The sequence below is a fragment of the Bubalus kerabau genome, chromosome X, assembly GCF_029407905.1.
Source record: "Bubalus kerabau isolate K-KA32 ecotype Philippines breed swamp buffalo chromosome X, PCC_UOA_SB_1v2, whole genome shotgun sequence".
Lineage (NCBI taxonomy): Eukaryota > Metazoa > Chordata > Mammalia > Artiodactyla > Bovidae > Bubalus > Bubalus kerabau.
In genome coordinates this window covers 11,337,125-11,364,777 of record NC_073647.1, presented here as the reverse complement: position 1 = coordinate 11,364,777, position 27,653 = coordinate 11,337,125, and the positions used below count along the sequence as shown (strand labels likewise).

At 40.0% G+C, this 27,653-nt stretch overlaps 1 long non-coding RNA gene across 1 annotated transcript in view; it reads left to right on the top strand.

Moving 5' to 3' along the window:
• LOC129639604 (uncharacterized) overlaps positions 1-18,705 on the top strand; it is a 30,583-nt gene extending 11,878 nt beyond the window's left edge. Inside the window, exons 3-5 of the long non-coding RNA XR_008708500.1 lie at positions 1,621-1,814; positions 2,337-2,443; positions 18,371-18,705. This is a non-coding gene — a long non-coding RNA (uncharacterized LOC129639604). The remainder of the gene's footprint in view (positions 1-1,620; positions 1,815-2,336; positions 2,444-18,370) is intronic.
• Positions 18,706-27,653: the final 8,948 nt, after the last annotated feature.

Below are 27,653 nucleotides of genomic sequence, written 5' to 3'. Positions count from 1 at the left end.
TTTGTGACTTTTTATTTCTGGCCCCCTCTCAGAACATTTGACATCTATACTCTCATTTCTTCCTCTCTACCTTTTTTGGTTCTGTCATCCTAGGAAGTCTTTTCCTGGTCAGGTAGGGGATGGTTGAGCTAATTTTTGCTTTCTCACAACAATTATTTGTGTATGTTGTGAGTCCTTTGCTAGACTTTTGAAACCCAAATGCCGAGATGAGATGTCTTTTGCTCCCCACAGCTTTATGCTGTGTCTGCTGTCTGCCAAAGCAAATGAGCACGGAGCTGTTTAGCTGCTCGGTGAGGGAAAGGGCAAGGAGAAAAAGGAACTCAAGAAGAAACAGCCCCAGAGGTACATCACTACCACTTAATGACCATGAATTAGCATACAAGTGCCTTGTCATTGTGTTCTCCTCTCTAGTATGTTCCTTTGTCTCTCTCAGTTAGGTCCCTAAAGAACCTAAAGAACTCTTTCAACTTACAAGAACTATCTATTAAACACCTCACCTATTCTGAGCTTAGCCCTGCTCCCTTGAAGTGACTCAGGCAGTGAATAAATGTGAAATCCCATTTATTTGCTTCTGTGGCTTTTTAAGATATTTTTCTTGGAATGGTCAATGGTCATAAAAGGTTGAGTCCCTGGTGGGTGGAAATGTAAATCTGAGTAAGCAGTAGAAGACAAATCAACTGTCCAAAAATAAATAGAAAAGTTAAGAAAATTTACAGCTGTTTCTTTAGGCTCCTAGGTTAAGTATCTCATAGAGACAGTAGGTGAAGTTTATATCTTACTTTCAGAATTTAATATGCTGTATTTCATCTTGTATTAATCTATTATGTTTATATGCAAAATGCAGTGAGTTAAGCACTGGGTAGAAAAGTCTCGGCACTAGGATTCATGTTTGTTTTTCCTTCTTCCCCAGCCAGAGCTTTTTGCATTGGCTTGATGTACTGTAGTTACTTGGGGTTTAATCTTGTATAATAATTAACTTCAATTGATCCACTGCAGTGTGTTAGCAAAGTGCCTGAGCCTATTAAATCCGGGTAAGAATCCTCCATTGCTTTCCTAATTTCCAGCATCATTATGCTGCCGGGAAAGCTGATTAATGTAAAGGCATTCTGAACTGGGGCTTTTGCCTGGTGAAATTTTGGAGAAGGTGCACACTATTCCATTTTACAATATTGCATCTAATAAATACCAGCATAAAGGATCTCCATTCTTAGGAGAGCCTTGGATCTATGAGTATGTTTCTATTCCTCTTTATAACAGAGATCTTCTGTTAGAGAGAGAAGCCAGAATTGTCAGAACTGCTTAATGGGGTCACATATGGTTGAGTAAAAATCAAATAGAAAAATGGAACATTACTGAAAGTGTGCCATGCTCAATAAGCCTCTGGAAAACAAAACAAAAGGCTGCCAATGAGAAAGAGAGGACAAGAGGAAGAAACTACCAAAAAAAGTTGATATAGACATAAATGAAGCTGTTACATTGAATATTCACAGCAGACATGTTCAGCCTTTGAGAAAATTTTAAATAAAGCATCCAAATTGATCTACTGAAAAGTTCTGGGTAGGGGGTTTTTAGTGAAATAATCTGGTGGCTCAGAGGTAAAAAATCCACCTGCCAATGCAGGAGATGTGGGTTCAATCCCTGGATCAGGAAGATCCCCTGGAGAAGAGAATGGCTACCCACACCAGTATTCTTGCCTGGACAGAGAGGCCTGGTGAGCTACAGTCCATGAGGTTGCAAAGCAGGACTGAGCGACTAACCACCACCACCAACAAATCCATTTGAAAAACTTCACTGAGACTCTGCTGTATGTCAAGGTAGGCAAAGACGATTAAGACTCAGTCCTTGTCTTATACTTTTTTTTTCTATGTTTTAAATTGGAGTATAATTGCTTAACAATGCTGTGTTGGTTTCTGCTATACAACAAAGTGAATCAGCATATGTATACATACACCCCTCCCTCTTGGATCTCCTCCCTGCCCTCCACCCCACCCCTCTAGGTCATCACAGAGCACTAAGCTGAGCTCCCTGTGTTATACAGCAGCTTCCCCTAGCTATCTCTTTTACACTTGGATGTCAATGCTACTCTCCCAGTTTCACCCTCCTTCCGTCCCTCCCCACATGTCCGCATGTAAGTTCTTTATGTCTGCATCTCTGTCTCTATTTCTATCCTGAAAATAGGTTCATCTGTACCATTTTACTTTCTTTTAAATTGTCTTGATTGCCTTGGTGAAATGAAATTTTGTTTTGTTTTGCCTCATGTTCTCAGAGATTTTTTAGTTCAGGTCAACTTTTTTGCCTTAGCAAGTAGAATCTAGTAAACATCTTTACTTTTACAGATTGACAGGCTCATCATCTCAAGACAGTGGTCACTCTCCAAGAATGGATGAAACAGATGTTGGGCATGAGGCTGAGTATCTACCAAGACCAAGACACTCCCTGGAAGGTAATTAAAAATGGAATGAGCGTCTTTTTTGGTTTGTTTTGCCTCATTTTCTTAAATGTTCTATGCAAAAAAGAATTCTACTTAATTAAGGGTTTTGGGTAGTTTGGTTTCAAATAGATTTTTCACTGTAAATGATTATATTATTTTCAGTTTTATCATAAGGAGGTACAGTGAGATTATCTTGATGATTTAAAGTTATCAAGAGTATCAGAAGTAGTATAAGGACTGAAACTTGGACTCCTTAGGAATACATCATTTTCTAACTGATGGATTGCTATCCTATTGATGTTTTCTTTATTTTCTAGCATGGTATAACTGGAATTCAAAGGAAAGAGAGGTCACTGAAGTCTGAAATTGTAGGGGAAAGCTCTATGGATAAGGTGGGATTTGAGTTAGGCATTAAAGGGAGGTAGATATTCTATTGGGAGGGGGAAATAGAATTTGAGGGAATAACATGAGCAAAACTGTTGAGGAGGTAGCAAGCATGACAGATAAGGAGGGTAACAGTGAAAGATATTTCCTCATATGGGCAAATAAATTTTGGTTGAGGGACTTCCTGGTGGCCCAGTGGTTGGGACTTTGCGTTCCTATGCATGGGTTCAGTCCCTGGTTGGGGGTCTAAGACCCCACATGCCTCATGGCCAAAAGACCAGAAAGTAAACAAATTGTAACAAATTTAATAAATACTGTAAAATGGTCCACATTAAAAACAATCTTTAAAAATTTTGGTCCAGAGTAGGATAAAGATGAAAGTATTTGATGAAGATTTAAATACTAAACTTGAGGAGGCTTAATTTGAACCTATTAGGATGTAAATGCAACAAAAATACTGATTAAGAACTAAAATATTATGGAGAAATCTATAGCAATTATTATTTGGATTTTATTGATGTATGGCAAAACCAATACAATATTGTAAAGTAATTAACCTCCAATTAAAATAAATAAATTTAAATTAAAAATAAAATAAAATTCCAAAAAAATTTAATGCTCTTAGGCTTTTGCCCCATTATCTGTTGCCACATATAGACTAAAGTGATTCTTTCAGAACAATTAATTGATGAGGTTGATGATAGCCTGGGAAGCCAAACAGCGCTATGTCATAGACAAGCTAGAAAAATTCTTTTAAGGTTTTGGAGAACTTGGAACCTGCTAAAATAATTTGGGAAAATGTCCTCTTAATATAATTTATAGAAAGGATTTTATGGTAGACAAACTGTATTAGGTAGTCAGTGGCTGGGATAGGATTTGGCGTTAGAGTTTGGGTTCTGGTTTTACCACTAATTGGCTCTCTGTGATATTAGGTAAGTCATTCAAGTTCTCTGAGCTTTAGTTTCCTTATCCCTAAAATGAGAATAATGGTACTTATTATCATGTTGTAAGAAATAAATGAAACTGTGTGTCTTATGAACTTTAAAGAGCTACTTGAGAATAAATAATGCTGATGATGAATTACTATCAAGTAATTACAGGGAATTATTACCTGAATAATGAAACCATCTAAAATATGTCATAATTATATAGGTTGGGACATGAAGCATATGGGGAGGGTCTTGGTAGAAGACATCAGAAGGTAAACAGTAGTAAGCTAGAACTTGGACAAAGGACTGAGCTTAGTGGGCAATGAACCTATTGGGCCTGACCCAGAAAGTGGTGGCCAGTAATCCAAGTAGAATGTTCCAGGAGAGGTAATGAAATCCTATTTAGTCTCAGTAGCTACCCATACCAAAAGGCATGCTAGGAGAAGTGGAAATTGGAACCCTCATATATTTCTTGTGGATATCTACTTTGGAAAACAGCTTGATAGTTCCTCAAAATATTAAACAAAGGGTTACCATATGACCCAGCAATTCTACTCTTAGGTATAGATCCAAGAAAAATGAAAACATATGTCCACTCAAAACCTTACACTTAACTACATACAGCAGCATTATTTATAATAGCCCCAAATTCATTTAACTTCCCTGAGCCAAGATGGGACCAGCCCAAATGTACCTCAAGTGATAAATGAAGAAATAAAATATGGTATATCTATTGCAATGGAATATTACTTGGCAATAAAAAGGAATGAAATTCTGATACATGCTATAACACACATGAACCTTAAAAACATTATGCTAAGTGAAAGGAGACAGACACAAAATGCTGGATATTTATTAATTCCATTTATATAAAATGTACAGGATAGGCAAGTCCACAGAGACAGAAAATGGATTAGTGGTTGCCAGGGGCTGAGGGTATAGGGAAGTGGAGAGTAAATGCCAAGGGGAACAGGTTTTCTTTTGGGGGTCATAAAAATGTTCTGAAATTAGATGGTTGTAAAAGTTTGTGAATTCACTATAAACCACTGATTTGTACACTTTAAAAGGGTGAATAGTATGGCACATGAATTTATACCTCAATTTTAAAAAAGTAAACAATAGTAAAAGATCAATATAAAACTTAACCAGAACCAAGTGTCACCAAAATGAACTTGTGATATACAAGGATAAATGTAAAATTTCTCCCCCCAAATTAATTTTTTATAATTTTTTGGGTATACTTGGTAGTCAAGTAAATTGTTGAACACTGTAGTGTAGGAATAATGTCTTGGTACTGTCTGATGCTGTGTTACTCCTGGAGTCATTCTACTGCACACTGGTGATCCTAAATGGATGATCATTTTAAACTGAGGTTTATGGAAAAGCAAGATTGTTGTAGGATAACACATTTTTCTCCAATACTTTCTTTATTCTTACTCTGTATTTTTTATTTTGTCTGGATCAAAATGATTTATCATAGAAGCTTTGCATGTGATTTTGGAGATTTTTTTCCTCATGAAATTTTGATATGGCAAAACTGACATTTTATTTTTAATTCCTTCTCATAGATATGCATAATGCCTAAATAATGACTTTTTTCTTAAACTAAATGGAATTAAATAACTAAATCAAATAGAGGTTTTAAGTATTTCATTTAGCAAGTGTATCAAATAATTTTATAAAGATTAAAATTATAATAAATATAATATCCATTATTCAGTGTTTTATACTGATTTATAATTATTATATCATTATTTGTCTTTATAAATATTTATAAAAAATTGATGGCTCCAAAATATATAGTACTCTTCCTAAATTTATCTGGCTAAGGCATTCTTTTAATATTTGTATTAATTGTCAATTTGTTTACCAATTGATTTAACCATTTGGAAGTCTTTCATAATTGCTTTCATATATAAGAAGAGTAGTTTCCACAATCTTCACTATTGTAACATTTTGTTATTACAATAGTACACATATATTTACACTTCAACTGGTTAATGAGAATTTCAATGAATAAAGCAATAGAGACAAAGACAAAGGTTTTTACTTCAGGTTTCATCAAGAATGCTCACTTATTTGGCAAGACTTTAAAAAATCAACCCCCTCCATGGTTATTTGTGGCAGAAGAAGGCCTAGTATCCAGGAATGTGACACTCCAAAGTATACTACCTCCTCATGGGTGAGTCAAGGTGAAATGTCACGTAGTAGAAGTTTATCTGTTCTATTTGTTGTTGTTTGGTTGCTAAGTTGCATCTGACTCTGTGACACTATGGACTGTACCCTGCCAGGCTTCTCTGTCCATGGAATTCTCCAGGCAAGAATAGTGGAGTGGGTTACCATTCATTCCCTTCTCCATGGGATCTTCCCAATCAGGGATCAAACTTGGGTCTCCTGTACTGCAGGCAGATTCTTTACCGCCTGAGCCACCAAGGAAGCCCAAATATCCAGATACTGACAGTAAATTCAAATGATGTGCCTTGTTTCTATTGCTGATATTGGTGTACCAGGTAGAGATGATGGTAACTTCATGGACTCATGGTTAATGACCTTACACAAGTTTAAGGATGCTAAATATAATGTTGAAGTAAATAGTTGACTATTTGCCCTGTGAGGACTGGGGTTGCATCTTAAACAAATAGGATTTGCCTGAATATTGAGACTGAGGCTGGACTGTGTTGCAGTTCTAATATCTAGGTTCTTGAGTCTCATCCCAGCTATTCTAAATGCTAGGTTTTAGGTGGTAGACTAATACCTCATACTTTGCACTTTGCATGGTAGGAAGTCCTCATTTGTTTCTAGGATCATTTCTTCTTTTTCCTTTAGACATCCCAGATTCTTTACATATAATGCCATCCTAATCTACTACTACCCTCCTTGTTATTCTCCAAACCAGTCACTTCTTTTCATCCAATAAACATTATCGTATTTGGCCCACTTTCTTCCTCTCCCTCCCTAATGCTAATAACATTTTTGGTGACTTCAGTATTCACATGGAAGATTCATCCAATCCTCTGGCTCTTCAGTTACTTGATCTTCTCATCACCAATGATCTTTTTCTTATCCTGCCTGATCAACCCAATCTCAGGGTCATGTCCTTGAACTGCCCTTAACAAAAACTGAACCACCTGCAAAATCTTGATTTTAATTATCATTAGAGTCATTTCCTTGCACACCTCTTCAACTCTTGACCATTTATCACTCAGCTGTTCCTTGCTTGCAAAACACAAAACACTGTTAATATCCCGTTGTTGTTTGGTCACTAAGTCGTGTCCAACTCTTTGTGATCCCATGGACTGCAGCACATCAGGTTTCCCTGTCCTTCACTATCTCCTAGAGTTTGCTCAAAGTATTGTCCATTGAATTGGTGATTCTATCCAACCATCTTGTCCTCTGTCGTCCCCTTCTCCTGCCTTCAATCTTTCCCAGCATCAGGGTCTTTTCCAGTGAATCAGCTCTTCCCACCAGGTGGCCAAAGTATTGGAGCTTCAGCTTCAGCATCAGTCCTTCCAATGAGTATTCAGGATTGATTTCCTTTAGAATTGACTGGTTTGATCTCCTTGTTGTCCAAGGGACTTTCAGTAGTTGATATCCTGCTGTCTACCTATTCCAAGACTGCACACAAGCAGCCAGACTCTACTGGGAAAAGTACACATTCTGTGCATGGCCCTAAATCCCAATAATCTAATGGTCCCTAATCCCAGTAACCTGTGAACATTACATGGCAAAAGGGCTTTGCTGATGTTATTAAAGTTATAGATCCTGAGTGGGGAAATGAACCTGGATTATCCAGGTGGGCTCAATCTAATTCCTTGAATCCTTAAAAGCAGAGAACATTTCTCAGCTGTGGTTGCAGAGACACAACAATGGAAGATGTGTAGAGAGGTACAACGTAAAAGGGGTTCCTGCTCTATTTAAGATGGAGTACAAAAAAGAGCTTCACGACCAAGCATGATGGTGTGATCACTCACCTAGAGCCAGACATCCTGGAATGTGAAGTCAAGTGGGCTTTAGGAATCATCTTTAGAAACAAAACTAGTGGAGGTGATGGAATTCCAGTTGAGCTATTTCAAATCCTGAAAGATGATGCTGTGAAAGTGCTGCACTCAATATGCGAGCAAATTTGGAAAATTCAGCAGTGGCCACAGGACTGGAAAAGGTCAGTTTTCATTCCAGTCCCAAAGAAAGGCAATGCCAAAGAATGCTCAGACTACTGCACAATTGCACTCCTCTCACATTCTAGTGGGAGAAGGCGATGGCACCCCACTCCAGTACTCTTGCCTGGAAAATCCCATGGACAGATGAGCCTGGCAGGCTGCAGTCCATTGGGTCATGAAGAGTTGGACACGACTGAGCGACTTCCCTTTCACTTTTCACTTTCATGCATTGAAGGAGGAAATGGCAACCCACTCCAGTGTTCTTGCCTGGAGAATCCCAGGGACTGGGGAGCCTGGTGGGCTGCCGTCTATGGGGTCGCACAGAGTCGGACACGACTAAAGTGACTTAGAACAAGCTAGTAAAGTAATGCTCAAAATTCTCCAAGCCAGGCTTCAGCAATACCTGAACTGTGAACTTCTAGATGTTCAAGCTGGTTTCAGAAAACTCAGAGGAACCAGGGATCAAATTGCCAACATCTGCTGGATCATCGAAAAAGCAAGAGAGTTCCTGAAAAACATCTATTTCTGCTTTATTGACTATGCCAAAGCCTTTGACTGTGTGGATCACAGTAAACTGTGGAAAATTCTTCAAGAGATGGGAATACCAGACCACCTGACCTGCCTCTTGAGAAACCTATATGCAGGTCAGGAAGCAACAGTTAGAACTGGACATGGAACAACAGACTGGTTCCAAATAGGAAAAGGAGTACATCAAGGCTGTATATTGTCACCCTGTTTATTTAACTTATATGCATCATGAGAAACACTGGGCTGGAAGAAGCACAAGCTGGAATCAAGATTGCTGGGAGAAATATCAATAACCTCAGATATGCAGATGACACCACCCTTATGGCAGAAAGTGAAGAGGAACTAAAAAGCCTCTTGATGAAAGTGAAAGAGGAGAGTGAAAAAGTTGGCTTAAAGCTCAACATTCAGAAAACGAAGATCATGGCATCTAGTCCCATCACTTCATGGGAAATTGATGGGGAAACAGTGGAAACAGTGTCAGACTTTATTTTCTTGGGCTCCAAAATCACTGCAGATGGTGATTGCAGCCATGAAATTAAAAGACGCTTACTCCTTGGAAGGAAAGTTATGACCAACCTAGATAGCATATTGAAAAGCAGAGATATTACTTTGCCAACAAAGGTCCATCTAGTCAAGGCTATGGTTTTTCCAGTGGTCATGTACAGATGTGAGTTGGTCTGTGAAGAAAGCTGAGTGCCGAAGAATTTATGCTTTTGAACTGTGGTGTTGGAGAAGACTCTTGAGAGTCCCTTGGACTGCAAGGAGATCCAACCAGTCCATCCTAAAGGAGATCAGTCCTGGGTGTTCATTGGAAGGACTGATACTGAAGCTGAAACTCCAGAACTTTGGCCACCTGATGCGAAGAGTTGACACATTGGAAAAGACCCTGATGCTGGGAGGGATTGGGGGCAGGAGGAGAAGGGCTGGATGGCATCATCTACTCAATGGACATGAGTTTGAGTGAACTCCGGGAGTTGGTGATGGACAGGGAGGCCTGGTGTGCTGTGATTCATGGGGTCACAAAGAGTTGGACAAGACTGAGCTAATGAACTGAACTGAACTGAACTGAAGAGACCATGAACCAAGGAATGTGGGTGGCCCAAGGAAAGCTGGAAAAGGTAAGGAAATGGATTCTCTCCTACAGTGTCCAGAAAAGAAGGCAGCCTGCTGATATCTTGACTTTACCCTAGAAAGATCTGTGCTAGACTTCTGACTTACAGAACTGTGAGGTGAACTTGCATTGTTTTCAACCATTAAGTTTGTGGTAGTTTGTTCTGGCATCAATAGAAAACTAATCCACATGCTAACGAGTTTTATTTTAAATTCATGTTCTCAAATTTGAAACTTAACAACTGCCTGGGGATTCTATTGCACTAACACTGTCTTCACACATTTGCCTTTCTGCTCTTTGTTTTTGTTTGTTGTTGTATGGCTCTGGCTTTATTTGTCCCAGCACTTTTATTTATTATTTAAAAATTTTTTTTGGCTGTGCTGTGTGGCATGTGGAATCAGTTACCTGACCAGGGATTGAACCCATTCTCCCTGTAGTGGAAGCACAGATTCTTATCCACTGGACCACCAGGGAAGTTCCTGCCTTTCTGCTCTTTGGAACAGTCATTTCATTCATTTTCTTCAGCTGAAACTTCTGAAACACTCCACCTCCATCAGAAACACATTGTTACATGGGAGTTCTGTTGCTTTTCTACTATTAAATCTATCTAAGTTGTATATTCTTTGTTTCTATAAAAGGCAAACCATTCACTTACGCTCTGTGTTGGATCTGCTCTTGACTTCTCAAGGACTTTTCACCTGACACTATCTTTTCTCTCTTTTGTGTCCTTAATTCTCCTTTCATCATAGAATAGTTCCTGTTTCTATATAAACATGTTCCTGTATTTCCTGTGATTTCACGTCTCCCTCTTGATACCACCCCATTTTTCTGATCCCCCTTCATTACAAAACTTTCTTTAAAATGTTTGTTCATTGTTGTCTCTACTTCCTCATGACCCGTTCTGTCTTCAGCCCACCACTATTGAGCTTCTGACTTTAATGTTGTAATAACTTTTCTGTTTCTAAATCCAGTGGCCATTTTTTAAATCCTCATCTTAATAGACCTCTCATAAACATCTGACACAATTGACCACTACCTTATTCTTGAAACTACTTCTTTTTTTGGTTTCTAGGACATCATATTTCCTTCATAACTAGTGGCTGTTCATTCTTAATCTGCTTTGCTGGCTCCTTTCCTCCGCCCTATTTCTAAATGTAGAAATGCCCTAGGACTCAGTCCTGGCCCACCTTTTATTCTCTATACTCGCTTTCTCTAAGTGATTTTATCTAGTCCCATGATTTTCAGTACTGTCTTTATGCCAATGACCCCCAAATCTATATCTCCAATGACTTCCGAATTTGCATTTCCAACCCTGACTTCTCTAAATTCAAAAATTTTAACTGTTAACTGTGAAATCTCCATCTTTAAATCTAATAGGTATCTCAAACTTCACATATTCAAAATATTTATCAAGAAAGGGGTGGATTTGCTATGAGCCATCCATAATTTCCCACCCAATGAAATATGTTTGGAAGACTCTTGGCCTGGTAAAGAGCTCTAATATGTGACTGAAGAGGCAATTTCATAAAAAATCCTTGACTTTTTAAAAAAAAAATACTTTTGAATTTTGTATTGGGGTGAAGAGTTGACTCATTGGAAAAGACTCTGATGCTGGGAGGGATTGGGGGCAGGAGGAGAAGGGGACGACAGAGGATGAGATGGCTGGATGGCATCACTGACTCGATGGACGTGAGTCTGAGTGAACTCTGGGAGTTGGTGATGGACAGGGAGGCCTGGCGTGCTGCGATTCATGGGGTCGCAAAGAGTCGGACACGACTGAGCGACTGATCTGATCTGATCTGTTCTGATAGCTGATTAACAATGTTGTGATAGTTTAAGGCAAATGGTGAAGAGACTCAGCCATGCATATACATGTATCCATTCTTCCCCAAATGCCCCTCCCCTCCAGGCTGCCACAAAACATCGAGCAGAGTTCCCTGTGTTATACAGTAGGACCTTGTTGGTTATCCATTTTAAAGACAGCAGTGTGTACATGCTCATCCCAAACTATCTCTTCCCCCTATTCTGCTCACCCCCCTGCAATGGGATGCCCATATTAGAGTATAGCTGATGAACAATGTTGTGATGGTTTCAGGTGGACAGCAAAGGGACTCAGCCATACATATACATCTCTTTTATGGCAGGTCTCTTTATGCCAGTCAATGCATAGGTCAGTTATAAGTCTGTGATTGAACTTCCCTGGTTTAGGTGTCCATCTCTAAGCAACTGTAGCTAGGAATGTGAAATCATGTATTTCACTGTCAACTTAACAAGGGTTGTGTGGGGGCCAATTTCCCTTTGAAGAATCTGTCAGTGGAACGTGTTTTACCTAGAAATGTCAAACTTCTTGAGTGTCCTAGCCATCAACACAAATAAAACCTCTAGCACAATAATGCACAGTCTGTCTTTTATATAATAGTTGAAAGCCAAAATGATCAGCCTGCCTTCTGAGTAAAAAACCATGAGGAAAATCTTCTAATCTAGAGACTAGTCACTTATTACTTTCTGATCTATACCACTTCAAGAATTACTGAAATAAATAAGCAGAAAACAATACAAGATTTACAGTGTTGATCAAAATTAAGCAAATGACCACATGGCAATTCAAAGTGGGGATGGTAGGCATGTTAGTATCTATATAAACTCTTATTATCTTTGTATGAACCAACTCATGGGATAGGTCAGCAGAAATGAAAACAGATGGTAAGTGATTAACCTTGAGGATTCTTTTATGCCGTTACCACTATGATGAGCTCTTTTCTCTAAGTGAGCTCTTTTCACCAGCATATTCCCACTTCCAACTGTCAATAATTTAAAATATGCAAATTCTTGAGTTGCCACAAACCCTCTGAAAAGATTACAGTGGGGTGGATGGGGGGACAGCTCAGGAATCTCTCTTTTTAGCACAGCCCTGGAAGCTATGTTTTATTTTTTTAATTTATTTTTAATTGAAGGATAATTTATTTACAGTTTTGTGTTGGTTTCTGCCCAACATCAACATGAATCAACCACAGGTATATCTATGTTCCCTCTCCCTGGAATCCCCCTCCTACTTCCGTCCCTGGCTATGTTTTATTAAATACTTCTGATGCACACTGAAGTTTGAGAACACTGTATAAAATTATCTGGTGCTGTTCTCCACTATATCTCCAACACCTAGAATAAATCTTGACACTGAGCAAACACTTATTAAAGATGGTTGAAAGATTGAGTGAATGAGTGTGCCCCTTGGCATCTGAGGATTTTTTCACCTTACATCTTCTTTAGAAATTACATAGAAGGGGGCACAGAGATATGTACTACATACTTTTTGATCACTGGAAACACTAGCCTATTTTGAGTCATATCCAGGACATATATATAGAAAACATAATCATTTTTATTTACTTCCTTCACTCAGCTAATCCTATAAATCTCATCCCATTTAGCTCTGTAGGCTGCTTTGCTCAAGGGATTTGCTCTAATTGTTCACACCATAAGGGTGGCACTTCTCAACTTGTCATTGTCACCAGGGGTGATAGTCAAAATATTGAACAATGTTAAAGCACAGGCACCAACTGATCACTATAGATTCTGGCTGTGAACAACTGGTAGGGCTAAACCAGAACATAATGGCTGAAGACCAAACTTGACCATTACCCTTGTTGAGAAGATTAGGTGTTTGGCTCTACAGGGGGTCTATATAAGGGTGAGAATTCCTGGGTTGGGTCATAGCTCAGATTATCCTGTGAGGCCAGAATAATGGCCTTTTAAATACATGTGTGTGCTAAGTGCTTCAGTCATGCTGGACTCTTTGCAACCATATAGACTGTAGCCCTCCTCTGTCTAGGGGGATTCTCCAGGCAAAAGTACTGGAGTGGGTTGCCATTCCCTTCTCCAGAGGATCTTCCTGACCCAAGGATTGAATCTGGGTCTCCCACATTGGCGGGTGGGTTCTTTACCACTAGTGGTACCTGGGAAGCCCCTTTTAAAGATTATCCACACCCTATTCGCTGAAATCTGTAAGTGTTATCCTTGATGGCAAAAGGGACTTTACAGATGTGATTAAATTAAGGATCTTGAATTGAGATTATCCTGGATTATGTGAGTGGACCCAATATAAACAAAAGAATTCTAATAAGGCAAAGAGAGAGGCATATTGTCTGAGTCAAAAAAAAGATGTGATGATGGAAGGGCAGGAGAGAAGGAGGAGAGTTGAAAGTGCTCTGATGCTGGAAGATGGAGGAAGGGCCTATGAACTAAGGACCAAAACTGGTTCTTTTGAAATTGGAAAGGAGTACATCAAGGCTGTATATTGTCACCCTGCTTATTTAACTTCTATGCAGAGTACATCATATGAAATGCCAGGCTGGATGAAGCACAAGCTGGAATCAAGATTGCTGGGAGAAATATCAATAACCTCTGATCCCAGGGATGGAGGAGCTTGGTGGGCTGCCATCTATGGGGCCGCACATAGTCGGATATGACTGAAGTGACTTAGCATCAGCGGCAGCAGATATGCAGATAACACCACCCTTATGGAAGTAAGTGAAGAAGAACTAAAGAGCCTCTTGATGAAAGTGAAAGAGGAGAGTAAAAAAGTTGGCTTAAAGCTCAACATTCAGAAAACTAAGATCATAGCACCTAGTCCCATCACTTCATGGCAAATAAATGGGGAAACAATGGGAACATTGAGAGACTTTATTTTTTGGGGCTCCAAAATCACTGCAGATGGTGACTGAAGCCATGAAATTAAAAGACGCTTGCTCCTTGGAAGGAAAGTTATGACCAACCTAGACAGCATATTGAAAAGCAGAGACATTACTTTGCAACAAATGTCCATCTAATCAAAGCTATGGTTTTTCCAGTAGTCATGTATGGATGTGAGAGTTGGACTATAAAGAAGGCTGAGTGCCGAAGAATTGATGCTTTCGAACTATGATGCTGGAGGACTCTTGAGAGTCCCTTGGACTCTAAGGAGATCCATCCAGTCCATCCTAAAGGAAATCAGTCCTGAATATTCACTGGAAGGACTGATGCTGAAGCTGAAACTCCAATACTTTGGCCACCTGATGCAAAGCACTGGTTCATTTGATAAGACCCTGATGCTGGGAAAGGTTGAAGGTGGGAGGAAAAGGGGACTACAGAGGATGAGATGGTTGGATGGCATCACCGATGTGATGGGCATGAGTTTGAGTAGGCTTCAAGAGTTGGTGATGGACAGGGAGACCTGGCATGCTACAGTCCATGGGGTCGCAAAGAGTTGGACAGAACTGAGTGACTGAACTAAACTGAAACTGGAAAAGCCAAGCAAGCATATTCTCTCCTGGAACAACCTTGTTGACACCTTGATTTCAGAACTTCTAATGTCCAAAATTATAAGATGATAAATTTATGTTAAGCCCAGAAATTTGTAGTGATTTAATACAGCAACAATAGAAAACTATACACTCTATAGGTATGTTTTTCATAGTTCAATTCAAGTTTGTAAAGATGTGATTTTTCTCCCCAATTCTGTTCAGTGTCAGAAAAAAATTTTTTTGGCTGTACCACATGGCTTGGCGGCAGGGGGCGGGGTGGGGTGGGGCGTGGATCTTAGTTCCCTTACCAGGGATTGAACCCAGGCTTCTTCCTTGGCCCCCTAACCACTAGATGGCCAGGGAACTCCCAGTCTCAGAAATTTTAACATTGACGATTTAAGGTACTCTTAGTCAAATTTGTCATGAAGTAATTTTTTTGAAGTAAAAAATTAGTAGAAATCAAGGTTTTCCTCTTCTTTCTTCTTATTCTGTGGATTAGCATCTAAGTACTACCAAAGTGGAGGGCAGGGTATTTTGTCCATGATCCTTTTCTGCTTTCTTATGGTATCTGAGGAGAACTTAGCTTCTGTTATATTTGGGCTGTTGGTCTGTATCCATATGGTAGTGTTTCCTAATGTTCACAGTTCTACCAGTCCTACATACTGCGCAATTGACATGGAATTCACTGGCAATTCCTTGTTTCCTTGTTAAAATTATAAGGCCGCTACACATCTCTCAGCCATTTGTAGCCTTATTGAAGGTGCAGATAACTTTGGCATATCTTCCCATCACCCAAGTCTCTTCTCTTAATACTCCCCCAATATTTCTGGGGTTTCCTTCACTTCTCTTCCCAGAAATTGGTCTCAATCCTCTTCCCTTCCTCAGCTAATCCAACTTAATTTCATTTTGGATGTGGAAAACAGGCTTTTATTTCATCATAAAATCTTTCCAGTGCTCTTGTTTGTAAGATAACCTTTGTGCTCTAAGTCTTTGCATGAAGTCTTCAAAGTTTTGAAACTCAGAACCTTTCTCTCTCTCTTTCACAAAACTTGGGTTTTGTAATTCAAAGCTTTATCTATTGAGACAGTGGCTCTGCCAAGGTTTTCAGAGGTCTAATTCCAAAGTAAACGCCAAAAATATGACTGTTTGTTTTATGCATTGGGTCCTTGCCTGAGGTAATACGTCTCAGCCTTAAGGTCTAATTTTAATGGGAAATGTTGAGGGGTAATGAGGGGTAAAAAGAGAATGAAAACCCATCCGTTAATGCTTCCAGATATTATGCCTCTAGATGTTTCTCCCTAGTAAATCATTGCATTTGGACTCCTCTACATAGGTGTTTTCCTCACTGCTTACTTCCATCAGCCCCCACCTCCCCCCTACCCCCCGCCACACTCACCAAGTTATACAAGGCCATCATAAGACTCATCCAAGCTCTGTGGAGGCTCTGCCTTTGGTTGTGGCAGAGTTCAGAGGGGAACTAAGTCTCTGACCAGATTCTGTGCATCCAGAATAAATAGCTCCCATATGTAAAGATTTATAATTCATAGGGGTAGTTATTATGATAAGCTCCAAAAAGGATGGTGGTAAATTTTTAGCCCCTGAACTAAAAAGAAGCTACTGGTGTAAGTATAATTAAGAAAAGTCAGGAAGAACACAAGTATAAAGAAAAGTTAGGACGAACATAAGATCAACCTCAACAGGGTTTCTCCTGCCTTTTCATACTCTCCTTATGCCCATTGCATGCACAAGACATGTGGACATACAAAAAAAGATCTTTCAAGCAGGGAATGATATGGACAGAGGATTTTGCAGAGGTGGGAAGAGAATGAGACATGTATTTGGAGGTCCTTGTATTCTGCCCACCTTTCTGTTGGGTCAAATCTGAAGAATGATAAAACATGATGGAAATCCCATTTAAAGCTTGAGGAAATCAAAGGAGGATGGATTTAAGCTTTACCTCCTGGGTAGGTCCCAGTAAGCTGGGAAGCCTGGTTGAGCAATCCCACATCTTTTCAATCCAATGCAGCAGTCTTCTATGAGAGCTCTACTGTTTGGCAGGCTTGGCAAGAAAAAATCAAAGATAAGTTTCCACTACACTGACCACCTGCCAACCTGCAACCCCTGGTTTCTGAATCATCCAGGGACACAGGAGATGATATAAAAAGGTCCTGTGGTTCCCTGAATTGAATGGGGGAAGTTATCTGAGAGAAAGAGAACCAGTGTGTTTCTAAGATGCTTTACTCCAGGATGAAAGGATTCTGTGTATGATTTGAACAGTCTCTGCCATGGGTTGGGATATGTAATAATGCTCACTGGCTTATCAGCACAGGAGAGCCAAGTGGGAACTAAATATTCCTTAAAAAGGCAATTTCCTTTTCTGGTGTGCTGATGCAGTAATGACTTCTAAGTTAGTCATAACTTCCTATTTCTACACTCTTTGACAACACCCTTGACATCAACTCCAGGCTTGGCCTTGTCACTTGACTTAACCAGTGGGACAACATAAAATGTGACAGCAAGTAGACACTTGAAGGAATGCGGACATATTGCAGCTTGCCTTCTCTCGGCTTCTGTTGGAACTTCTGATCACTCTGTGATCAGGTTGTTGGATTATGAAAGACGTGGTACAGTTATTCTCTCATCCCATCTGCCAGCCAGCCAATCTCCAGACATGAGGATGAGGTCCTTGACTGCCAGTTGACTGGAGATGCATGGGTGAGTCCAGCTAAGGCTAGCCCAGATTGCTTACCCACAGAGCTGTGAGCTAAATAAAGGGCTGCCATTTAAAGCTACTAAGTTTTGAGGTAGCTTGTTAAGCAGCAATTGTTAACAGATACAGAGTTTAGGGGAACATTATGCAGCGCATATACCTAGGAACAGATGCAATGAGCCTGGAGCAGTAAGGAAGTAAGGCCAATGCAGTGGCCCTCCCTTTAGCTGCCTCCTCACCCCCTCCCAGAGCTGATCACTGATCCTGAGGAAGGAGTGAACAGAGAGGCAAATCATGATTGTAACTGAAGGTACAATTTGAACTGGCTGAGAAATTACTGAATTTACCTGGATGTAACAGGCTTAAATTTTCTGCATCAGGCAGAATGGTGGCTCAGAGGAGAATACTTTCTTTTAAAGCATGTCTGAGCCTTTGACCAGGAAAATCCACGTTTGCTATACCTAGTATTTCTGTATTAATGCCCTAGATTGAACCTGATATATCTGAATGGTTAAGCCTAGAGCCATGCATTATACTCATGTACAAATATAAATTCAAATGAAAATCAGTTTTGACTTACTTTCCAAGGTGCTAGAAAGGGACTGCCTTGCTGTGAGCTGGAGAAACATGAAAAAATATGGACACCTGTAATTGGTTCTCATTGTTTTTTAGTTTTGTTATAATGAAGGGCAAAATAGAAAGGAAAATATAATATTTTCTATAGTCAAAATTTATGAATATTAATATTTTAACACCTAACATTAGGTGAATACTTAACATTGTGCATTGTTTTATGTAGTCCAACAACCTATATGGTAATAGATTTTTTCCCATTTCATAGGTGAAGAAACTGGAGAAGGCAATGGCACCCCACTCCAGTACTCTTGCCTGGAAAATCCCATGGATGGAGGAGCCTGGTAGGCTGCAGTCCATGGGGTTGCTAAGAGTCAGACATGACTGAGCGACTTCACTTTCATTTTTCACTTTCATGCATTGGAGAAGGAAATGGCAACCCACTCCAGTGTTCTTGCCTGGAGAATCCCAGGGACGGGGGAGCCTGGTGGGCTGCTGTCCGTGGGGTCACACAGAGTCAGACACGACTGAAGTGACTTAGCAGCAGCAGCAGCAGCAGGTGAAGAAACTGAAAGTCAGATTAAATTACTGAAGATCATGGACTGAATAAAATGGATGAAATCCAAAACTGCCTGACTCCAAAGAATTTGATTTCATTTTGGCAAAACATTGCTTCTTATATACATGGCAGCATTTTGAAATTTATTGCTACCAATGATTTTCCTTGCAAGAGAAAACAAGTATTGTGAAGGACTGGAGAGTTAAAATGAAGTGCTGAGGGACCAGTTACAATTTCAGTGGGGGACTCAGGATGTTGCGAGAGGAGCCACTTTGTCACTTTTGGATGGATGATCTTGCTCAAGGGGCTTCACAGGGACTAAAGATGATGGCAGTGATTCCTATTGAACTTGGGTTGGTGAAGGAAAAGCCAAGTTTTTCCCTTGAAGTAATAGTGATTTGCAGTGAATTAGCCTGATAATAGCTTTCTTATAAAGAAAAATAAAGAAAATATATAATCAGAGGCCTGAAGACCAATTGTCTTCAGGCCTCCCTCAATATCCAGGTAAGTACTGATACCCAGTATTTGGAATTGGCGATTTTGATAAAATGTGTCCTATGTGTGACTTTCTACATAGGATCACTAATTTTAAAAATGCAACATTTGCAGGCAAAGAGGATTCTCATTTGAAATCAGTTGCTGTGTATCAGTCATTCCATCTCTGAATCACCACTCCCAGTTTCCAGCAGAGGTCTTAGACGATAGCAAGTTCATTGCTTTCTATCCATTCTGTCTTAGGGAGTTGTCAGCATGGCACCGGGACCTGGCAGAGCTGTTTGCCTTGGTGCTATTCTGATGTTCTTGCCATCTGTGACTTTGCCTTGCCATAATGACCATTTTGGCCATTAGGTCACTGGAACCCTAAGTGCCCCAACTGCTGCCAAATCTGAATCCATCCTTGAATGCAAATCAAAATGCAGTCACCCAATGGACTGGCTACACCTGACCTCCAGTTTCTTTCTACTGAAGTAAAATATATTCATTAGGAAATATCTTTCCTGGAGGCAGAAAACAAAATGATTGGGTTGAATGTATGCTCTGAAAGCAATCTTTAGACTAAAAAGAGATTATGTATGTGGAAGGGCCTAGATAGGGTGTACTTACCAAACCTTTGTTGCCTTGCCCTTTCATGTTCGTTTTCAAATAATGAATATGATATGGAGAGAAAAGGGTACATTTTTCTATGAAAAACTGAGCTGTTTTGAAGATTGTTAGTAAACAGCTTAGTCTTTAAACTTTTTTCAATGAAATCTCATAATTTTGTGAAATGTATGCCCTTTGATTAGGCTAAGCGTTGTTCATAGAAAACATATTCAATATCTTTTTTCAAGTGCATTTGATTTTATTTTTAAATACTAGACAAAATACATGATTCTGTATGAGATACTGCATTTTTCTGGAATATAGTTTCTGAAATCTTAGAAATTTCATTTTAACTCCCAACTACCAAGTTGTTAGTTCCTTGTTGCTATGGAAACCGTTGGTATAAATTACCAGTAAATACAGTGGATGGTAGTTAGACTCTTGTTTGGTGGGGGCAACTGCCTCTCCTTTGAGATTAGAAAATTACTACCTTTTGATTGGAAAGAAAAAGTCATATGGGTTTAAGTTATTTCTTTAGAAAAACACACCTGCTGGACTCTCTCTCATTTTTTTTTTCTTTCTATTTTAGTGATAGATGGATAGGTCAGGGAACTAGGGATAGCTTTTAGAGAGAACCTGTGGACAAGTGACATGGTCTTTCTCCTGCCCAGCAGATGTCCCCTTGCTAATTCTGAGAGGCAGAGATCCTTTGCCAAAAGTCTCTCAAATTGATCCCTTCCTTTCTTCTCTTCCATCACTTTGATCCAGCCTCTCATTGTCTTGAACTGAGACTTTACAATCACCTCAAAACTGGTCTCCCTATGTCAAGACTCTCTTTCCTATATTTCATCCTTCATTATGTATCAGATTAATTTCTGAGCCAGACTATGTTATGCTATACTAAGTCACTTCAGTCATGTCCGACTCTGTGTGACCCTAGGGATGGCAGCCCACCAGGCTGCCCCGTCCCTGGGATTCTCCAGGCAAGAACACTGGAGTGGGTTGCCATTTCCTTCTCCAATGCATGAAAGTGAAAAATGAAAGTGAAGTCGCTCAGTTGTGTCCAACTCCCAGCGACCCCATGGACTGCAGCCTACCAGGCTCCTCCATCCATGGGATTTTCCAGGCAAGAGTACTGGAGTGGGGTGCCATTGCCTTCTCCCTGAGCCAGACTGCTTGTGTTCAAATCCCAGGTCTGCCACTGACAAATTGTGTGACCTTTGGGCAAGTTACTTAACCTTTCCGTCTCAATTTCTTCCTGTGTAAAACAGAGACAGTAATAATATCTATCTCCTAAGGTTTTTGGAATGAATAAGTTAATTAATGTAAAGCACTAGTACAATATCTGACACATAATAAGCACTGAATACAATTTAATTCTTCCTAGTTTCCCTAGAACATCACTTTCCAGTATTTTCTCTTTGCAGTTCAAATACTTCAACGATTCTGTATCAGACTCCTTGCACTGACATTTAGAGCCTTCTCTGAATCTCGATATCTGGTAATATATAATGCAATAAATGCTAATATATAGTTAATTATTATATTTCCAAATGCATCTAAGAGGTGGCAGTGTGGAGTGGCAAGAATACTGGCTTGGGAGTAATTCACACCTGAGGTTGAATTTCAGCTCAATTGCCGTATAATCTTAAGCTATTTGGTCTTCAGTTTCTGCTTCTATAAAATTCAAATAATAAGTGCTACACTCATGGGAGTTCTTCTGAGAATTAAACAAGAAAACCTTTACAGAAGCACCTAGCATAGTACCTCCTATAGCAAGTGCTTAACAAATAGTGTTTTCTTCCCCACCCCTCACCTCGTCTTTAGTCATGCTGTTAATGGGCTGAACCGTGCCCCTCCCCCATATTGATATGGTGAAGCCCTCATCTCCAGTACCTCAGAACAGAGATATTTTGCAGATAGTGCCTTTAAAGAGGGAATTAAGTTAAAACGAGGCTATTAGGGTGGGTACTTATCCAATCTGACTGTTCTTATAAGAGAAGGAAATTTCGACATAGGGAGAAAAACCAGGGATGTGCACACACAGAGGAAAGACCATGTGATGACACAGAGAGAAGGCAGTTATCTGTAAGCCAAAGAGAGGAGTTCAGAAGAAACCAAACTGGCTGACACCTTGATCTTGGACTTACAGACTCCAGAGCTGTGAGAAAATAACTATCTGTTGTTTAAGCCCCCGAGTCGCTCAAACAAACCAATACACTCATCTGCTTGTTATTTCTCAGTCATGTGTAAACTGCCACCTTTCAATCTGGGTAGGCAGACAATGAAAGGTGGGATCAGATATACTTTCCCCTGTGAGAAACCATTTACATGGCTCCATCTGAGACCTTCCCCATGGATCACCACCATGTTTGATGCCAAAACATCCTATCATCCCAGCTGTTACTGATTGGGCCTTACCTAAACTCACTTATCCAGAGAGGTCAGGGACCTACTGGTGGCTAGCATAAGAGCTCTCCTAGAAGTGGTACTTGAAACTCAGTAGTGACAGTCCAGCCCATTTAGATTCTCTGTTGAGGCACATGTATGAAAAACACAGAGTATCAGTAGATGGTAGAGTGCGCAAGGAACTAGAGACACAGAGGATTAATAATCAGGATTAATCAACAGGATTGATAATAATCAGAAGCTATAAATACACAGGGACATAGTTGACAGACTATAAAGTCATTTTTAGCAGAGTAGGAACACAGAAAGATGCAAGTAGAGAGGAAAACAGAGACAAAGTGAAAATAGCTGAAGATGTAAAGTCATGATTAGAGTTGAAAGTAATAGATGACTTTCTGGTTACTTAATTTTTTTTTTTTTGACTTGCTATTCAGTTACTAAAACTGCACATCCTGAAAGATCTTGTAGGTTCACACCAGGCTGTGGAGCTGCTGAGACCATTTTCTATATTTCCTACTTCCCCAAGTAGTCTTACACTGTATGGTTACTTCTCACTGATGTAACTTGCCTGAGCCTTTATTCCATCAACTTAAAGGAACTATTTGATAAACTTGGAAAGTCATCACCTTTCCTCTTCACTTTTCTAAGGCCTGCCCTTCCCCTGTGACCTAACTCAAGTCTTACTGTTCCAATAAAGCCCATTTCAACTGCTTCAGGATTGGACAACCATATATCACTTACTGGCTTCACTGTGTATTTGGGCCTTGGTGGTGGTTTAGTCCCCATGGGCTGTAGCCACCAGGCTTCTCTGTCTATGGGATTTTCCAGGCAAGAATACTGGAGTGGGTTGCCATTTCCTTCTCCAGTATTTGGTCCTTAGTAGTTCATTTACAATATTTATTTCTGTATTAAAAAACCCATGGAAGAATCCCTTGCTTACAAACTCTTGAGTCATTGGATATGCTTGAATATCCTAAAGCTTTATAGATTCATAAATGTGGAATTTAGACTTACACTAATGAAGAATGGTCTTCTCCATATTATTCGTATTAGTGGGGTAAGATTGGGCTAGCCCTACCATACATCTGGCCTTCCTTGTTATCAAGAGAGTTCCTGACAGGGCTGTATTTGGCACCTAACCTTCTAGTATCTTAACAGCTTTGGCACCCAGAAGAGGCATCATATCACATGAATTGTATCAAGGCACCAGATTTATCTTCAAAGTCATCCTCTAAAGACCAAAAGGTCAACATTATGCCCTAGGTTGATTCTGTTATGTCTTTAATAAGCAGTCATCAAAAACCTTGTCCATTTCCCCCATGCTGCACATTGGAATTGGCTCCCCCTGGGGTGGCCTGAGGGCCCATGCCCTTGTTTAGGGCAATTGTTAGGGCCTGACTGTCTAGAGTAATAAAGGTGATGGCCACGACAGTCTCAGCTACTGTTGAAAAATTGCAATTTGCTTTTATGTGAATTAATCGCTGGAGGATTCAACTAACTCTCCTAGTAATGACCTAATGAAAAAAGGTGTTTCTAATTTAATGTCTGAGCCTTTCCATTCCCTCCTCTTTAGATGTATTAGTGTCCAAAGATTTGGAGGAATTTGCTTGAAAGTGTCTGGAGTAACTCTTCTGAGAGGGTAAAGACCTTCCTGCAGTATTTGAAACAAGCAGGAGATGTGCTTGTTAGCACTTTGAAGATGACAGCCTAGATATTTCCCGAGCACTAAAATTTGACCTGGAATGACTTTAAGCTCAGAACTCTTCTACTGTCCCTTGTTGTTGCAGTTCCTTAGATGTTGATTAGCTATATTACATGGCTTTGGGAAAGTGTTCCACAAACCAAGAAATGTTGAATTACCACCTACTCTGGATAAACTGAAGGCATCAAAAGCCAGCAGAATCTCTGGAGTAGGAGATGGAGCCATGTTGCAGTCTGGTTAATAGCCTCCCAGGACATATTTGGTGCCAACAGTTTGGGCTTTTGGTTCCTTTATCATGATAACTGGTTAATTGCATGGGTGGAAACAAAACAGTAGACCACTTAGAGCTAGAACAAGTAAGTTGTTTTGGCAAAAAAGTGGAGATGATGAAGACAGGGATAGAGACAAGAAAGTGAGTACCTTCTCTGTACCAGGTAGTTATTTGATGCTATATCTCCTGTAACACAAAACCCTGTGGGTAAGTAGTACCCAGTTTCTCAGGATGGGGAAACTGAGGCACAGAGGGGTAAAAGGGTTTGTTCAAGTTTGCACAGCTTATAAAAGTGGCAAAGGTGCAATAAGAAACCATATTTGTTTTACTCCAGAGCTCACATTTATTGGAGAAGGAAATGGCAACCCACTCCAGTGTTCTTGCCTGGAGAATCCCAGGGACGGGGGAGCCTGGTGGGCTGCCGTCTATGGGGTTGCACAGAGTCGGACACGACTGAAGCGACTTAGCAGCAGTAGCAGCAGCTCACATTTTAAACTACCAAGGTGTTATGTCTTAGTACATTTTCGTGTTACGACTAGGCCTTAAATGCTCACTAACACACTTGATTGATTCATCAGATTAGCCAGCATTCATCTTGTGTGGACCTGAGTTAATGGTATATAGAGCAGAGGAGTTTTAATGGGTGGTTAAAAGAAGCAAGGCATACTCCAAAGCAAGGATCGAACATCATCTATCTAACTCGTATACTGGGAAGTCAGGACTGTTTCAATAAGAGACTTCTGCAGGGGTAGCAGGTACAACCTCAACAAAGAAATCACCATCTACTAGTAGATTTTGAAACCTTACGTGGTCGGTCTCCAGGCTGCTTGTCATTGTCACTCTCTGGGCTTTCCAGGTGGCGCCAGTGGTAAAGAATCCTCCTGCCAATGCTGGAGAAGTAAGAGTTAGGTTCGATCCCTGGGTCTGGAAGATCCCCTGGAGGAGGGCATGGCAACACACTCCAGTATTCTGGCCTGGAAAATCCCATGGACAGAGGAGCCTAGTGGGCTATAGTCTATACGGTCACAGAGAGTCAGATACGACTGAATCATCTTGGCACACACACATGCACCCTCACTCACACTGCTAGTAGGTGGCAGACGTGATTGAGCCCGGACCGCCTGGCTGCCCATCTGTGAATGTAGCCACTATTCCCTGCTGTTGTCACTCCCTACCCTTCCATCAGAATTTTCTCTGACCAGATCAGTTAGTCACACCTTACTGTTTCGTGCTGACAGAGTTCAAATATGCCAAGGATACTAAGTAACTGTAACACTTAGATTCATTGTATGCATTGTATTTAGTATCTTATTTTACTGTTTTCACAAAGACAATTCTGATGCATGACTGGGCTAACTGGTTGGGAATTGAACAGTCCATGTGGACAATGACTATATTTACTAGAGTCAACTTTTGGCTAACCCCAAGGACAAATCTTTGTAAGTCCTTACTGACATTGTCTACCTAGGCTGCTGATTTAAGCCTTTTGTTGACAGAAAGAAGATCATTATTTATTCTAGCTCAGCAGGAGTACAAACAGATTTCTCCTCTCCCCTTACCCTTTCTTTCGCCTGCAGGCTGACTTCCTTTTTACACATTAGATTTATAAAATAAAGCTTTTATCAACAGGTCCTAGCTGGAGAAGGCAATGGTGCCCCACTCCAGTACTCTTGCCTGGAAAATCCCATGGATGGAGGAGCCTGGTGGGCTGCAGTCCATGGGGTCGCGAAGAGTCGGACACAACTGAGCGACTTCACTTTCACTTTTCACTTTCATGCATTGGAGAAGGAAATGGCAACCCACTCCAGTGTTCTTGCCTGGAGAATCCCAGGGACGGGGGAGCCTGATGGGCTGCCGTCTATGGGGTCGCACAGAGTTGGACACGACTGAAGCGACTTAGCAGCAGCAGTAGCAGAATCTTAGCATTATTAGAAACTTGAGAAATCATGGCTAACACCATTACTTATGCACAGATTGAAAACTGAAACCAAGGGGAATGATGAGACCTGCACAAAGTTATTCAACGAGTTAGCTAGTTAATGCTAAATTAAAAACCCCATGATCTCCAATTCAATGTTGACATTCTATGAGTGTCTTTTTTTTCTTCTTTCTATAAAAATCTGGGAGTCCTTGTAGAAACTCTATTCCCCCCACCTTTATTATTATTCATGAGATTATTATTTACAAAATATCTTCAGCTTTTAAAAATAAATGCCTTCAATTAGTGTTGATCTTTTGTGTCCTTAGTATAACTTTCCTGACTTGGGGAATTTATCCCTCAGCTGGAGAGCTGGAGGCTGGAAGGAGAGGCACAGAGAGGAAGAACACATAGTTTTAAAAGGTTCTCTATTGCTGCAAATTGCATTTCCCTCACCGATACTTTCTGTGGTCCCCATTCCTCTATGTCTAGCTTAAATGTCAATGGCAGCTCAAAGTCTCACCATTTTTGAGTCCCTTAGGACAGAATTTCCTAAGTGGCGGCATTAGCGATTGAGACTCAAATTCCCTTTCATGATCAACATCTCACATGACAAATAATGCATGAGGCTTAAATATTCCCTCTGTCTCAATCTTTGCATTTTTATTTTCTGGAAAGGCTAGCAAAGGTTTTCCAAAATTCCTTTGCTGAAATATTCATGCCTGGTCTATTAGGCTGAAGGACACATTTATAAGACAGAGGCTTCTCTAACATAAACAGGAGGCTTTGGACCCAGCTGGTGTTTGACAGTGGGGATATTTATCTTCAGTTAGCCTTTTGTTGGGGGACTTTCTTCCATCACAAAAGCCCCCTTGTAGTATTCACTAGTAGAATTCATTAACTCCTTTGTATCTGGGGCATTGCTATCACAGACTGATATTTTAAGAGAAATCAATTTATTAGGCTATATAAGACATAAAAATCAGGCAATAATATAGCTTATTCAGCAAAATAGGTAGGACACAGGTCTGGTCTGAAAGTGAAAAACCTGAAATGACCATATGGGGAGAAATAGTTCTTATTCCTTTCAATAGGAATGTTAAAAATTTGCACAGAAGAAAATATAAGCAACATTTTCCTGCTTCACCTAGTTTTCAAATTTTTAAATTTATTTTCTTTTCATTTTTATTGGAGTAGAGTTGATTTACAATGTTGTGTTAGTTTCGGATGTACAGCAAAGTGAATCAGTTATATGTACACATATATCCATTTTTTAAGATTCCTTCCCCATGTGGGCCATTACAAAGTATTGTCACTTCACCTCATTTTATCTTAGAAACAAAATGCTCTTAATATACAAACAGTATTTAGTTCTGGGTAGAATCAGGCATTTATTTTAAATTGAATATCTTGAGTCTTTGGAACTAAAAAAGAAATGAACATGTACGGAGTGCTGCCTTGTATTGGGTACTGTATCCAGCACTTTATGTATACTCTCTAATGAAATTAATTACATTAACTCTCTAATTATTTCAACAACACAGGGAGGTTGGTATTATTGCCCCTACTTTATAGAAGGACAGGGAAGCCTTGTGTGCTGCAGTCCATG